The sequence below is a fragment of the Leucopleurus acutus genome (assembly GCF_964270905.1).
Source record: "Leucopleurus acutus genome assembly, chromosome: 1".
Taxonomy (NCBI): Eukaryota; Metazoa; Chordata; class Mammalia; order Artiodactyla; family Delphinidae; genus Leucopleurus; species Leucopleurus acutus.
The window spans coordinates 45,684,892-45,701,624 of NC_139142.1; the positions used below are offsets into that span (position 1 = coordinate 45,684,892).

Sequence of the window (16,733 nt, forward strand, 5' to 3'; positions counted from 1 at the left end):
GTGAAACTCTGAACTTGGCCTTGATTAAGCAGCAATCTTTTTTCTTTTCTTTCTAGTGTTAGGAGACGGGTTATAAATAATTAGAAATGTATTATGCAGTCCTGACTAATTCTTAACTTAGTTCCTTGATAGAAGAATGAGAACTGGAGATTCTCAGCATTTCGGCCAGCAATTTACTGATGAGGGAATTGGTTCTTGTTTTCATTAAAGCATTCAATCTAAATGTCAAGTGTAACAATACACATAAATGACCATTCAAAAAAAAAAAACCCCAATTTGAGCTTACACTGCTAATTAGATTATTTGGGGGGGGTGTTAATTAAGAGAAATTGGATGGTTTGGGTTCTCCTGGTTTCTTAATTATATTTGATTGAATCACCATGTGATTCAAGACAAGCTATTGAGGCTTCACGCATCCCAATTCCCACCTTCTCTTCACCTTCAGCCTCTTCTCAAATTTAAACTGTCACAACCTGACCCTGTGGGTGTTGGGACACAGTGAGATTGGTACTGTGTTTGTAAAATTGATTTACTGCGGTCTGTAATTACACATAACGATTTGAATTTTTCACTTGGCACTGCATTTTTCATTTAAACCGGACCGTTATTCTCTATCCCAGAGAAACAGCGTTTACGTAATTGCTCTCAACTCATCGACTGGGGTATTATAAATCAGTCCTGCAATAAAAGACTTCCAGAGACACTGCAAGCATGAGGTTCCTGGCATAATTCAGGCCCCAGGACTGTTCTAGTTTAAGGACAGGAATTGAACAGCATTCACTTCTTATTGGATATGAGATGGGGAGGGCTGTCTGGAGCCTTAAGATCTGGGCAGCAAAGAGAACAGGCTGTAGGACGATCAGGGGGGCTGGGCTGACCCCAGATAACCAGCTCAGATCCATAGGTCTCTTTGCTTGTCTACTTCTATGTCCACCTTGACCTGCATACAAACTATACAGTGTGTGTTCCTTTATTATGTCTTATATATCACTGATCCTCCGTATTCACAGATTCTGTATTTGCGAATTCACCTACTTGCTAAAAATTTCTTGTAACCAAAAATCAACATTCGCAGCATTCTCATCGTCATTCACGGACCTGTGCAGACTGGCAAAAAATGAGTCCTTGGAGCACGTGTTCCTGGCTGGAGTCAAACAGGCCTTGTTGCTCAGCCTTCCCATGTCAGTTCTCATATTGTAAACCAGTGTCCTTTACAAGGTTGTTTAGCGCCATGTTTTTCTAACTTTGGTGCTTTTCGTTGGTGATTTACTGTTTAAAATCGCCCCCAAGTGTAGGGCTGGTGTGCTGGCTAGTGTTGCTCAGTGCAAGAGGCTGTGATGTGCTTTAGGGAGAAAACACATGTGTTGGACAAGTTTTGTTCAGCATGAGTAAGAGTGCTGTTGGCCTTGAATGCAGATATTAATGAATCAACAATATGTATTAAATAAGATGTCTTTAAACATACATAAAATAATGTTATGTATTGATAGGTTAATGAAAATGTCATGAGGTTTGCAGGAACCTAGTCTAGTATTTCCCCTAGCAGCAGGGGGGTTCAGTGTTTGCTAAGTCAGTGTTCACAGGGACTTCACAGAACATCGGCACTGCAAATAATGAGAGCTGACTAATATAGTTACGGATCCAATTCTTCATTCCGTCTTCCATCCTGGAGCATTTTTGTCTTAGGCTAGCAGTTCTCAACCTTGGCTGCACATTCAACCCCTCTGGAGCCTTAAAAGTAAGCCCAATGCCCAGATCCCAGCCCAGACCAAGTAACTGAAAAGCCCTGTAGTGCAGTCAGAGCGTTCATACTTTCTGATGCATGTGAGTGGTTTTAATGGCTAGCTAGGCTGAGAACCACCGTCCTGGGCTGTCTTCTTACCTCAGTGTTCCCCTCAAACTCTGCCCACATCCTGGACATTGCAAACCTCCCCAGGTCGGCCGCCTGGTCTTAATAAAATGCCCCCAGAGAATGGGCACTTTTTTACTCTTTAAGTCACTTCAAAAGAAAACATACACATCATCGCTTTGGCTTCACATGCAGAATTCTGTTCAGGCTCTTCAGTCCAGGATTTTATCACTCTTGTCCTGCCCTCCAGGTAAAATAGATATTTTGGAACCAGAATTCCAACGTGAATGATATCTGGGCAGAAATTTCTAAAGACTCCCTATACAATGTTTTGACTCCTGGGCAATAGTGCCTGCCTCTTGCTGTGGCCATTTCATCCTTGCTAGGCAGGAAGAGAGGGTCAGGGGTCAGCCTCAGGCTCTCTCTGGACATGAATCAGCTGCAGAAAGCTCTGAGTACATTCTCTCCTGGTCTGGAAATTCGGTAGGTGAGAGCGTAACTGATTCACAAGCAGCAAAAAATGTGTTCTAGATCCATGAACCGGCAGCATCAGCAACATCTGGGAACTTGTTAGAAAGGCTGGACTCTCAGGCCTCACCCCAGACCCAGAATTAGGACCTGCATTTTAAGATCCCAGGAGATTTGTGTGCACATTCAAGGTTAAGATGTACTGGCTACACACCCAGCTCTGACTTACTGGCTTGACACCTGTTCTGTTGACACTGGGGGAGGCATCATCTACGGCAAATGCAGCCTGCTGAATAAGAATTTGGGATTTGGGTTGGAAGACATGTGGCCATTCTGTGCCTCAGTTTTCTCCAGCAGTAGCTATCAAAGGCTCCATCATAAGATTGCTGAAAAATTAAATCATTTACTGTACATGAAAGTGTTTTTTAAACTGTGAAGTCCTACAGAAATATTAGTTATTAGTCGTCAGAGTAAGAATAACCCAATATAAACCAACATTGCTAACTGAAAGATCAACTCAAAGTACTAGCCAGTCTAATGATATTCACAGAGCATTTTCAGTGTATTACGTGCAGTATGAAAAATATCTCTGATTGCTTGATAGTGTTTCACAGATTTACAAGGGATGAATTTTCTACCATGGCCTGTCATACCAAAAGAAGTGTCTTCCTTGTTCTTTCAGAATTCTTATCTACAGACAATCTTTTCTCTGCCCCAATCAGAATAACGTTCCTTTGATTCAGACTCAACCTGGTCTTTCCTTTCCTCCCACTCATTTTAAGTGTTCGCGTTTCATTTCCATTTTGGAGGGTCAGGGCATGTGAATCACCTTCTTTTCCATTAAAGAAAAGAACCCCTCGGGCTTCCCTGGTGGCGCAGTGGTTGAGAGCCTGCCTACTGATGCAGGGGACACGGGTTCGTGCCCCGGTCTGGGAAGATCCCACATGCTGCGGAGCGGCTGGGCCCGTGAGCCATGGCCGCTGAGACTGCGCTCTGCAACGGGAGAGGCCACAACAGTGAGAGGCCCGCGTACCGCAAAAAAAAAAAAAGAAAAGAAAAGAAACCCTCTCGAGATCTTCTCTTTGTCCTGATAGTGGTAAGCAACACCAATTGCCAGAAGTCCTTATTGAAGATTCTAAGTACTTCCATTATACTTAGAAATTCAAGCTAAGAACGTATAACACAGCTAGGTGACACTGGGTTCCTCATATGCAAAACAAGGAGGTTGGACTAGATGAACTCCTTCCTTCATTCATTCATCAGACATTTGTTGGGTGCCCGTGTGTCAAGCTCTACAAGCTGAGGGCACAACACTGAAAAAGCCATTACAGCCCCGAGGATGATCTCTCAGCCCCTCCCTAAGCCAATCTGCTATGACACTATTAGCATGTTTATGCAGTGCCATTCTCATTTGGACAAGACATTTTCCTCGCATTGTTTATTTCCCCTTATTTTTAAAAAAGTCTGCCTTGTAACACTGATTGATAGGACATCCAGCGAGGGTGTCAGGGTAAAGGAGCTGCCAGCTGCTCACCGCAGACTACATTCTGCACCAGGGAAGGCACTAACTGATCTCATCCCTCCCCTTCCTGGCTCATCCCAATGCTCTCCTTTCTCCCGCACATTTTAGGCTTTCATGGAAGGGTGACTGAACGAATGAATGCTCTGTCTCTTTAGTCTCTTTCTTTCTTCCCGGCCCTAGGCTGGGGATACTGTACTGTCCTTTCCCCAAACACAACCCAAAAGCACATCCTTAGGATCACCTTTCCTGAACCTTCTCCCTGAAGAGGAGGCCACACGAGGGTGAGCACAACCGCAGCACCAGCTACCATCACTAAGGCCGGCCGAGTGTCGGGCACTGCCAAATGTGCCCTCACATTGTTCCAGTCACTCCTCATTTAATGCCTTATGCGGTGGGTTCTATCATTACTCCTCCCCCACGTACGTACAAACACACGTTTCACCGAGAGGAAGCTGAGGTGCAGAGGGTAAGGGGCTTGGCAAAGATCAACACAGCTAGGAAGGGGCGAGGGTCAGGTTTCAAAACCCAAGCTTCTCTGACTTGCAAGCTTCACCTGTGTTCTTCAGCCCAACTCCACACTGTTTCTCATGGAAGAAAGAACTCCAGCCCTGACACTGGGCCTTGACACTGAACACTCAATATCCAAAACCCCGGGCAGGTCCACTGCCTCCTCATTCAGGGTCTCATAGTACTCATCTGGAAAATAGTTATAACAGTGATAATACCTCTCCTACATACCTCCCAGGGTTGCAGTGGGATCACATGCTGTCCGTATTATCCATCCGTCCATCCATCCATCTATCCATCAATCCAATACTCGCTGAGCATCTGCTCTGTGTTGGGCATATGCTGGGTATTAGGAAGGATGACGAAGGCCTTCTAAGATGATGTATGCAAGATCCTTTTGAAATACATTTTTTACCTTTAAGCTAACTGCCTTATTCACTCACTCATCCAACAAACACTTAGCTAACATTTCTATGCACAGGGCACTATGCTAGTGACTAGGGCTACAGGTGCCAAAAAAGAGAATAATAAAAGACAGGGCAGCACAGATGCAAACAGTATCTTCTATCACTTATTAAGCCATCACCTTCTATCATTCAGAAGCACACAGCTGCTACGAGCTGTAAGGCATTGTTAATATTTTAAGTAACACTTTGCATGAAGGTGAAGAATTGCTGAAGGAAGTAAAAATTTTAGGTGATTTCAATTTCAATTAATTTGCTACAGTATCTCAAGGACTAATCAGAGATTTTGAGGAGGTGGTAATGCACCAGGACCAAGACGCCTCTCTGAATCCTGGCTCTCCATTTGAGAATGACAGTGTCAGGAGAAATGCATAAAAATCAGAAAAGCTCTTCTCTTCTCTCTTGCTTCTATGGTAAATGTGCATGTTGTTTCTTTGGCTATTCCATGCAGTCACTTAAAATCCGCGGCTCTCAGTAGCACGAAGATTCCCTATAACTGAATTAGAAATCACCTGCTCAGCTGCCTGGGAAGCATCTCTTTTCCACTCGGGCTTTCCCTGACTAGCTCACAGAGCTTATGGTTTTGGTCTTGTGTGGGCGTTCTGAGGGCAGAGTCAGATGAGCATTTGCATCAAAAAGCCAAACCAAGATCCTTTCATTTTAAATTAAAGGCTAGAGGGAATTCCCTGGCAGTCCAGAGGTTAGGACTTCATGCTTCCACTGCAGGGGGCACATGTTCGACCCCTGGTCTGGGAACTAAGATCCTGCATGCTGCACAGCATGGCCAAAACAAACAAACAACAAAAAAATTAAATGCTAGAGGAGCAGCAGACTTAAGAGAAACAACCTAGTTTTTATTCCCCCTTTAAAGATGTAAGATAACCATGAAGTTTCCCTAAACAGAAAGCTGTGCTTCAAGAAGCATCCCCATAAAATGAACACTGACTCACCAGGTGTCCAATAGGGTGGGTATAGAGCTCCTCATTCCTGAGTCAAGCCCTTAAGAGAATTGGTTTTTAAAGTCTTCATTGAATCTGTTACAATATTGCTTCTGTTCTTTTATGTTTTGTTTTTTTGGCCATGAGGCATGTGGGATCTTAGCTCCCTGACCAGGGATCAAACCTGCACCCCCTGCATTGGAAGGCGAAGTCTTAACCACTGGACCGCCAGGGAAGTCCCCCTATGTTTTATTGAAAAGTCGTTGTTGTTGTTTAGATACCCAATGGAGTTGGTCCTGATGGGGTTTTAAAGATGGTGTTGCATTTATTAGGCCCTTCCTCCAAGAATATTATTTTCAGAAGACTGGAAGGTGTCAGGAGCACCACAATTTGTTTTCCTCATTTATTTACTCCCCAACTATCTCAGAATTCCAGAACTTTAGAAGAGGAAAGGACTTCTTTAAGAATATGATTTAGAAATCATCCAGTCTACCCCCTTGCCATTTTATCACTTAAGGAACCAGAGGCTGAAAGAGATAACAGCAATTGCCAAGGTCACTCAACAAAATTGATATTGAAGCTAATACTAGAGCCCCTATGTTTTTGGTCTTTATCACTGAAATTATATCAATGGTCATTAGTCTTTATATCAATGTCATTGACAGAGAGGGGGAGATGAATAGATCTGCGATTTAAAACAGATAATCCCTCGTTTAACACCAGAGCAACACACTGCAGCCCCAACGTTGAGGCCTATGTACAATGTCATAAACAATGTAACCCAAACACAGCAGGGTCTAGGGTCTCCAAAAACAACAGTATGCCGTTGGGTTTTTCCAGAAGCAGGGCTGTCGCATCTTCACAGTGGGTTGGCATTTTCCAGTTCTGGGCACTCAGTGCACCTGTTTTTCTCATACTGGCTGCCCACCACTGTTCAGCCATCCGCCACTCAAGACCTGCCACAGGACGCTCTTGTTTTTGCCAAAGTGGTCAGAGAGATTGCCAGCACTGATGTGAAGTCAGGGATTGTCTGCAGATTGGAAAAAGCAACACCTCCTTCGGCCAGAATCTTCACCAGTGGAAGGCTGGTTTCTCTACTACAGTTAATCCTATTAATCAGTTTGGGTTGTATTTATTTAATTCTGTGGTTTTTATTGTGACAATATATTTATGCAGATGTTTAAAACTGGGATATCTATATGTATACCTGGAAGCCATCATTTATATACCTAATTATCTGATGAATTGACCAATCTGCCATTTGAAAAGACTGGGCAGTTTCACAGGGATGTCACTATCGTAACACCTGGGCCCTAGAGATGGTTATTTATTGACACTTGGTAATTATCAGAACCACAGAATCTGTCATTTTAGAGCCTGCAAAAGCTTCAGGGATCATTTAATCAATCTTTCTGTTCTCCCCAGCCTACTTTCCAGATAAGACAATGGAATCTGAAGGAAGGTAGGTGACAGGCAGAAGGTCACATTATGAACGAGGGGAACTAGTTCCAGGAGTGCTTCTACTTGGAAATGGGATCTTCAGGCAGTCTCTTACCTTTCAAATGCAGACCTTAATTTAACAGAAACAGGTGACATCCTAGTAGTAAAGAGAGTTATGGTGGGAAGATCACTATCAGGAAAAGTTTGGGCTTGAAGAAGGTGCTCTAGGGGAGGTAAGATATTTCAGATGCTTCTCATTAAAGATTTTAACTTAAGAGATAGATTTGTCCCCACTTAAAATCAATGGCTGTGAGTAGCATAAAGTTTGGTTTCAATACTTAATCTTCAAAGATAGAAATAATTATGCTTAAGATAGTTATCATTTATTGGGCTGTAAGCATTGTACAAAGAGATCTATATTACATGTCATTCATTCATGCATACATTCATTAAGTATTTATTCAACACCCATGATACGCCAGGGAGTGTTTTGGACAGTAGGAATACTATAGTGAACAAGGCCAGGTCCCTGGCCTCTTGGAATTTATAATCAAGTGGGAGAGATAGATAATAAACAAATCAACAAGCTAAAATAGACTTCCAACATATGGAGATGTTACCGTTCCTTCGGGAAACTCATTAAAAAGACAGCAAAGGCATAAATGCACAAGGAAAAGGACACAGAGAAATGACAGGAGATGACAATGGGTATCAGTAGACCACTGAAATCAACAAAATTTTGGAAGCTGGGAAACAGAAGGACATGAAGGTAACTGACTCAGTAGACCAAAGAAAGGGGACACATACGCCCACAGGAGTGGAAGCATGACAGTTTATGCTGCAGAATTCCCAAGAAGATTAGGACTCCAAGATCAGGTACCTCTGAAGGCAGGGGTGCTGGGAGGGGCTGAAGACAGGAGGTTTGGTAGAAAGTATGTCTAAGGTACAGGGACAACCTCAGATACTCTCTCCCACCCCACAAAATCAGGCAACTATCCTATCTTCTTAGCATCTTTCTCCTGACAGCCCCCAGGACCCAGGCAGCCAGGCCTGTATCTTCCAGAAGGAGAAAAGGATTCCTCTAGGGGAAATGGACTAGTTCATGAGAAAAGAATTACAGCTGTGAGTCCCCAGGAATCATCCTGGCCAGGCCCAAACAGATCTCTTCATGGTGAAATTCATACACACAAGTTCTAGTGCCTTCCTTTTAAATGAAAGGACATTTGCTTGAGATACAGGGTCCAAAACAAACAGAAAAATTAACTCAAGGAAGCACAGACAATGTTGGGAGCTGAAAAAGACTCCAAAACTCAACTGTAACATCTTTAGAGATATTAGAAAAGGTTTGCACTCATGAAACAAGAACAGAATGCAATACGAAAAGGAACATTCAAAGAACAAGAAAACTTGTCATTTGAAAATATAATAGCAAAAATTAAAAATTATATAGTAGGTGTAGAAGATAAAGATATCAACCAGAAAGTAGAACAGGAAGACTAAAAGTATAGCAAAAAGATTGAAGACAAGAAAGGGAAAGTTAAGGAAATTAGATGATCAAAAGAGAAAAGCTATTATCTGATTAAAATCAGAGAGAATTATTTTTAAAATTTGAGAAAATTTCCTCGAACTGAAGGGGCACAAGTTTTAAGATCAGGAGGGTTGGTGTAAAATCTTTGTCTTCAAAAAAAAAAGGACTGTACTTAGGCTCAGAGAGGAATTTCACAATCACTCATGGGTGGGGATTATTATCCCCTTCTTAAATATGAGAAAATAAAGGCCAAGAGAGCTTAAGGCATCTCTCCAAGGTCACACAGCTAGTCATCAGTGGAACTGGGAATCAGTGGATTCAGTCAGACCCAGGTTGGTCTGACTCCAAAGCATGTGCTCTGAACCACAAGTGGATATTGCCTGAGACCTTTCTGGACTCTGATTCTGCCATCAGTGTAAATTAGCAACTCTGCCAGATCCATTCTACCAGCATGTGTTCTTGAATTAGCCAAAGTATAACAGAGGAGGGAACGTTGAGAAATATGGGATTATTTGCCCAAACTCTCCCTTCAATCGTAAAAACTAGGCCACCTCCATGGATAGATTTGGGTGGTGATGCAAACCGGGGCAATTCAGGAGAGTCAGACTCATATTTGAACTGTGGGACTTGAGGAAAAGCAAACTTCTCCAGCACCAAAGGAAGACCCAACTCTACTTGTGATGGGCTTAGAGATCAGGTTCCCAATGGGATCCTTATGACCATCACGGATTTGTTTGAGGTAGAAATTTCATCAAAGTTCCCATTGGAATGATGTGGTGTTGGGAGTCTATAGATTTTTTTTTAAATTTTAATTTTATTTATTTTATACAGCAGGTTCTTATTAGTTATCCATTTTATACATATTAGTGTATACATGTCAATCCCAATCTCCCAGTTCATCCCACCACCATCACCACCCTTCCTACCACTTCCCCTCCTTGGTGCCCATATGTTTGTTCTCTACACCTGTGTCTCTATTTCTGCCCTGCAAACTGGTTCATCTGTACCATTTTTCTAGGTTCCGTTAATATACAATATTTGTTTTTCTCTTTCTGACTTACTTCACTCTGTATGACAGTCTCTAGGTCCATCCACATCTCTACAAACGACCCAATTTTGTTCCTTTTTATGGCTGAGTAATATTCCATTGTATATATGTACCACATCTTCTTTATCCATTTGTCTGTCGATGGGCATTTAGGTTGCTTCCATGACCTGGCTATTGTAAACAGTGCTGCAATGAACATTGGGGTGCATGTGTGTTTTTGAATTATGGTTTTCTCAGGGTATATGCCCAGTAGTGGGATTGCTGGGTCATATGGTAATTCTATTTTTAGTTTTTTAAGGAACCTCCATACTGTTCTACATAGTGGCTGTATCAATTTACATTCCCACCAACAGTGCAAGCCGGTTCCCTTTTCTCCACACCCTCTCCAGCGTTTGTTTTTTGTAGATTTTCTGACGATGCCCATTCTAACTGGTGTGAGGTGATACCTCACTGTAGTTTTTTTTTTTTTTTGCAGTACGCGGGCCCCTCACTGTTGTGGCCTCTCCCGTTGCGGAGCACAGGCTCCGGACACGCAGGCTCAGAGGCCATGGCTTACGGGCCCAGCCGCTCCACGGCATGTGGGATCTTCCCGGACCGGGGCACGAACCCATGTCCCCTGCATTGGCAGGTGGACTCTCAACCACTGCGCCACCAGGGAAGCCCCTCATTGTAGTTTTGATTTGCATTTCTCTAATAATTAGTGGGAGTCTATAGATTCTTTACATCAAAGACAAATCTGGCTTTCAAGCAGGCTTCTTCTAGAGTTCTAACAGCTCAACCAAGGGCCCCAAGTCTTTGCCAGTCTAGATGATTCCAACAGAATCTAAGCTGATTGATTTAAAAGAGGGAGGGGCAGAGGGGAAAGGTATTTCTCTGTACCCTCTTCCCAAAGTCAGGATTCTTAAGTGTTTTGTATCTCTCAGCCCATGCCATTTAGGTGGCAGAGAGGTCTCATAGGGTCAACATCTCCAGAAGTAAATCAATTACCCGATACGATGAAGTGGAGTTGAAAAAACTGACCTGCGGGCAAAGCAATCTCCTGGGTCAAGGAATTTCAGCAGCCCTTTTGCTTGGAGTCACACCAGTTTGAGAGTTTGACCCCTGAGTGTATGAAGCATCTTGCTCCTAAGCCAGTGCAGGGGCAGCCAAAAATACATAACCTGTGTTAAGTATAGGAACATATCTTTGTTCTCGGCCACTTGGTGGCTATTTTTCCAGTGTGAAGACCTAAGAAGTAAACATGAAATCCTTTACTTGCTCTGTCCTTTAAGAAAAAGCACTTGTTTCTCATGTTGACCTTTCTAAAAAGTTTGTTCATGCAACTGCAAAAGGATGGAAGGCAGCTCACAGGCAGACGTGTGGACGTGAATGAGGAGATGGTCACGAGCATGACCCTGGCGTTGAGCTACCCGAGTCGAGCACTTAAAGAGCTTTTCTCTGAGCAACTGCTTCTCCAGTACCCCATAATTAGCCTGCTCTCTGAACCGCATACAGATGGAGTGGCTGGGGAAGAGGATCAAGAGAATAACTCTAGAAGCAAATAAAAATTATGCAGCTGTCTCCAGCTAGAGAGAGATCATCACCAACAGAAAATTAGGGAAAGAACTGTGACCACACAAAGCTTTAAATTCTTTCTCACAAATCGCACAGATTAAAAAGAAAGCATTCAAGCAACACATCTTTGCTTGCAAGACATCCACCCTCGCTGACTATTGACAAAACTCATTCCTGAACAGCCGTGAGCTATATGACAAGCTTACCTTGAATTTAGGGTCTGCAGCTCAGATCCCGATTCAGGGACTGGCTGACCTCAGTCACACTGTCAGCCTTATAACCAAATTAGAGACACTCTTGGGAATCAAAACCTCTCAGGCTTTGTAGGGGAGCCCACAATGCTTTGAGATTCCAGGTGAATTTGGAGCTACCTTGCCAAAATGTAACAAACGGTCATTTTTAGCCAAAGATGCCATTATTGTACTTGCAGTGAGCTCTGACTTTTACAACAATATTTATACATAACATGCAGTCGGGATATTGAAATTATCCTGCTAAGCGTGTCAGAGTTAATAACAATATTGCAGGCACCAATTTCTTGGATAACGATGAACATGGGTGAATAATCCCCTTTCTCACAAACTATCTCCCTGAGGCCTAATGACTACTCCAGAATTCTTCCAACTTTCCAAACATGCTGCAGTCCTGAGCTTCCTCCCAACGCACCCAGTGGATGCAGACCAGGCACCATTCTAGCCAGGCCCTCACATCCACATCTTTTCTCAGCAAGTTCTCTCTCCAGCTCCTGAAAGTATTTGGGAAGGCCACATCCTCTGTGTTTAGAAATGCAGCCTGAGGTGGGAATTAGAGCCACCTGCCCACTAAGTCTGGAAGCATAGAATGAAAGCACCATACAGGATCCTTAGGGGTCATCCAACCTCATGCCTTGATAAAGAAGAGCTCCTGAGAGTGCAGGATCCCACACTGAGTTGGAGATAGAGTGACTTTCCCAGGCCACTATTTTTTCCTTCCAAACACTCTGCTCTCTCGGGATTGGCCACACTTCCCTAGCCTGCAGCTATGTGCATAGCCTCATTTATCTCTATTAAATCTTATTCCGTTACTTAAGGATCATTTTAATAAATGCGAACAATATCCTTACACTTATTGCCAATTTAAAAAGTTATTCCTGTTAGTAGTGGATCCCAAAGAAGCAACAACAAAATTTTACCTATTCTTATTCTTTCTTTTGCTTCTGGTCCATTTTAAGCTATTTAGTAAGATACATCACTGCAACAGTCCTTATGGGGATATAGGTATTTGGGGAAGGCAGCTCTCTACAGAGCTGACTCAAAGTATCTTGAGTGTCATAGAGCCGTGTCATAGAGCTGCCCTAGGAAGCCTATTCCACCCTAGTTTACCACAGAGCCTGGGCTGGTGGATGAACCACCCCTTACTTGTATCAGCATTAACAACCAGTGCATGAATAATAATAATGAGGGCTATTATCTGTTAAGTATCTCCTATTGGCAAGTGCTTTACATGCATTTTTCATTTAATCCTCACAACCCTAAGAAGCTCTCTTAACTCATCTTCACTTAACCAACTTACCGGACCAACCGGTACTTTCCATTCCCTTCCAACTATTCACAGATGCCCGTGGCTCACGGACTCTTTACAAACTAGAATTTACTTGTGCACTTCTGCTCCCATCAGCTGACTTATTGGTGTCCCAAGAGAAGGTTGAATTTGTCACCAAATCTATTTATGCCAGTTGTACTTACTATTGTACATGTATCACTTTAAAAAGTGTAACAGAAATAACATATGAATTATAAATAAAGTTAACTGCTTAAAAACTCTGTTACAAGCTTTAGAAATATCCATTGTTTTACTTAAAAAAAAATCTACTGTTGAATTCAGTGTTAGTGAGGAAAGTAGAAGCTAAATTATAAGAAGAGAAAAACCAGAATCTAGAAAGATTCTGTGCTCTGTGTTTGCAAATGTCTGCAAATTCCGCTTCCATTTTAAGGAAAATAGACAATAGTGCATCAAGCGTGTGATTTATACAGGAAAAACAAATAGCAGCCTCAGTCAGGAGCCCTACCCTCAGAGAAAGGACCATCTCACGATACAAAAGACGGCACATGAATGTATGTACACTTCAAGTTAAAATAATGTTTAAGGTCTTAAGCCTTTTTTATGATTTCCTGCTTTAAACAGCTATTGCAATGAACACATCAACCATCCACCCTATCAAGCCAATTAAGAGATCTCCTACCGAAATGTATTCCCATTTTATGGATGAGGAAAGGAGGTTTAGAGGTCAAGTAACTTGTCCATGGTCACATACCCAGTTATTGGTGGGGCTGGAATTTAAAACCAAGACATCTGACTTCAAAGCCAAGTTCTTGATTTTGATCAAGACTGCCTCATCATTTATACCCCAAACTTGAATATCTAAAATGCCACTTATAGCCTTATAATTCCCTTTGCATTGCAATGTCTTACTGTGCAAAGGAGAAGGCTAAAGTATAAAATAATCTGTTATAAATTTTTAGCTCCATATGGGTTTTGCTGGGCTTTTCCAAAAGGATGCATCTCAGCAAGGTTGGCTGTGAAACAAATCTCTAAAGCAAACCCTGTGCTCTCATTGGCTCTACTCTCTAATTGTAGCCACGGAATTTGTCTATGAGAATGGTCCAGACTTTTGGCAAAGAATGATTATCCCAGGGTACGTTGGGAGTTTTAGCCTTTCTCCAATCCACGAAAATCCTTTATAGCACTTTCCAGATTTTGGAAGCCCCCTGCCTACCTCACTTCCCCATCTGCATATCCCTTCTCTTACTTGACTTACACCTGAGATTTTCTAAGACTGTATTTTACCTAACAGAATGTCGAGGACTGGGGTGGGGGTAGGTGATGGCAGGAATGATACCTACAGTGTTCAAGAGTTAGGAAATATACCTCAGATTAATAGTAATTGCTTCTACTAAAATTTATCCTCACCTGTCACCATGAAATTCAAGGGTTTAATTTGCTTAATGTTAACAACATCAAAGATAAACTACGCTCATGATACATCTTGCCTCAGTGTAACCTGAGTTTGTCCCCAGAAGTCTTAAAAGTGAGAAAAGAAAAAAAATAAGTAAATGCAAGATTAGAAGACTTTTTTGTCCCATTGTTCGTGGAGTGCCACTGTTAGACTATAAATCTTGTGAAATAATAGAAATTCTAAGACTACAGGGCTCAGAAAAAGTCTTAAAGGAGCCAGGCTGTTCATCTTCTTCCTGCCCTCTTCCAGGCTAGTCCAATTTAAGCCATTTATTCCAGCCAGAATCCATCCTATTTTTGAAGTACAGTGGGGAATTAGAAACACTACTGCCTTCCTCTGGAGCTCATCTAGTGTTTAATAACCCTCACTGTCATTAGAGTCTAAAAAACTCCTCCTGGATAGGGGCCGGATGGTACAGCCTCATGACCCAAGGCATGTGTACCATGGAGGTCTTTGACTTTTCCCAAGCAGTGGGATTTCCGATGCATAATAAACTAGCAGGCTTCTTGCTTACTATAGTGTTTTTTCTGATTGTTCTTCCCCAAGCCCCAGAAAACAAATACTAGACACAGTGAGGAAAAGTACCGTCCTGTAAAACCTTTGGACTCTTGGAAACAGGAGAAGGATCAGGCAGTGGCAATATTGGGTCCTCTGAGATATCACTGAGCCATCTTCACAATGTCATATCAGGAAGGCCAGGGCCATATTTAAAAAAAGGTTCCGCCAAAGGGGAAGGAAGCTGAAGCTAAAAATATATCATGCCAGCTGTTATAAATGCTTCTCAAAGGAAGCAAAGCAACTAGAGTTACCTCTTTGAAGAGCAAATGAGGGGTTAAGGATCTAAGGGAATTTTTCAGTTACATGCCAGGTTGGCTACATTTTGGGGAGGAAGAAATTTTCCACCAAGAAAGAAAGTCTGTTGGTAAAAGACAAAATAATTCCATGAAAACTTTAAAGGAACTCCAGAGGACACCAGTGGCTCCCAAGGCTTAGGATGGGGATGACCTGCAGCCTGCAAGACAGAAGCAAGGTCTCCAAGCCTTGCCCCTCTCTTCAGTTTCCAGGAGACCACTTGCCAAGACCTCTTCTTATCAGGCCTGCCCAAAGTTGAGTGTTCTCTCTCCTCCCCTTGAATATTTGTGTTCTAATGGTTTTTTACAGGATGGCTGGAATGAGCTCGAAGTAGCTGGCAGCCTTGTAAGAAAATGTGAAGGGCAGAGAGAAAAGGACTTCTTGCGCCAAACGGGTATCTTTGAAAGAGCTGGCCTTGGCTGCCTAAGGGGCTGATGGAATTGGTTTTTTTTTTTTTTTTCAGTTGCAGATTCAGGGTTCCCAAAGAAGCCCCATTTCCTGAGACCCACAACATTCCTCCTTTTCACCTTGCCCTGCTGAAGTAGTTTTGTTTCAGGTGTTGGCTCTCTGGGGCCCAGCAGCCATCCTTTCCACGAAGGGATGGACCCTCCACCCTGCAGGAAGGCTGAGAAACAAGGAACAAAGTCCAAGAAATATCAAGGCACAGGATGCCCCAGTAGTTTTTACATTTTAACTTTCAATTTGAAATAATTACAGATCTACAAGAAATTGCAAAAATACTACATAGAGAGGTCTCATGTACCCATCCCCCCAGCATCGCCCAAGATGACATCTTACACAACTGTAGTGTATTACCAAAACTAGGAAACTGACATTAACACGACACCCTTAACAAGACTATAGACCTTACTCAGATCTCAGCAGTTTTTGTACACACTGTTTTTTTTGGTATATATTTGCACATCTTATTACCTATATAAATTCATATAACTACCTCCACAATCAAGATCACAGTATGTTACTAAAAGTCTGTTAGTATTGAGACCAAGTTGGTAACGTAAGTCAGGATGATGACAGAATGCTAAGTGATCAATATTATCGCCAAATATTTAGTGAATTCCCAAGGACACTTTCTTATTTATTTTGGAAATTCATTAATTTCATGAACATCTGCCTAGTGAGCCCAGGAATTTATTAAGTCCCTACTGTTCAGCAAACGTTTCTGGCAGGGCGGGCAGACAGGCTTCAGCTCACATGCCATCTCTTATTGAATTATAGTGGCTGCCTTGAGGGGCATATTGAGGAGGACGCAGAGGCCACATCTGGGCTTAGCAGGAGACAGCCATTATCTAAGAGATGCTCTACCACAGGAGAGTGGCAGCTGAACACGTGCCAGGGATTTGCCATCTCCAACATTTCTGTGACTTTTTGAGGGTGTTCAAGGTGCTGGGAAAGAGGGATAAAGAAGACAAAACCCCTGTCCCCAAAGAGTTCATCATCAGGAAGGGGAGGCAAATATGTCAACCAAGAACTGGGACACAGAATGCTCAGTATATGAGTCAGTGCAAAGCAAGCATACTTGGGGTACAAGACTTGGATGGTCTGTG

The 16,733-nt window shown here is 42.6% G+C and overlaps 1 protein-coding gene across 1 annotated transcript in view; it reads right to left on the reverse strand.

The window, feature by feature from the left end:
* The window catches only part of SAMD4A (sterile alpha motif domain containing 4A), a 230,477-nt gene that overhangs the window by 56,955 nt on the left and 156,789 nt on the right, over positions 1–16,733 (reverse strand). The gene's annotated exons all lie outside the window — the stretch shown is intronic.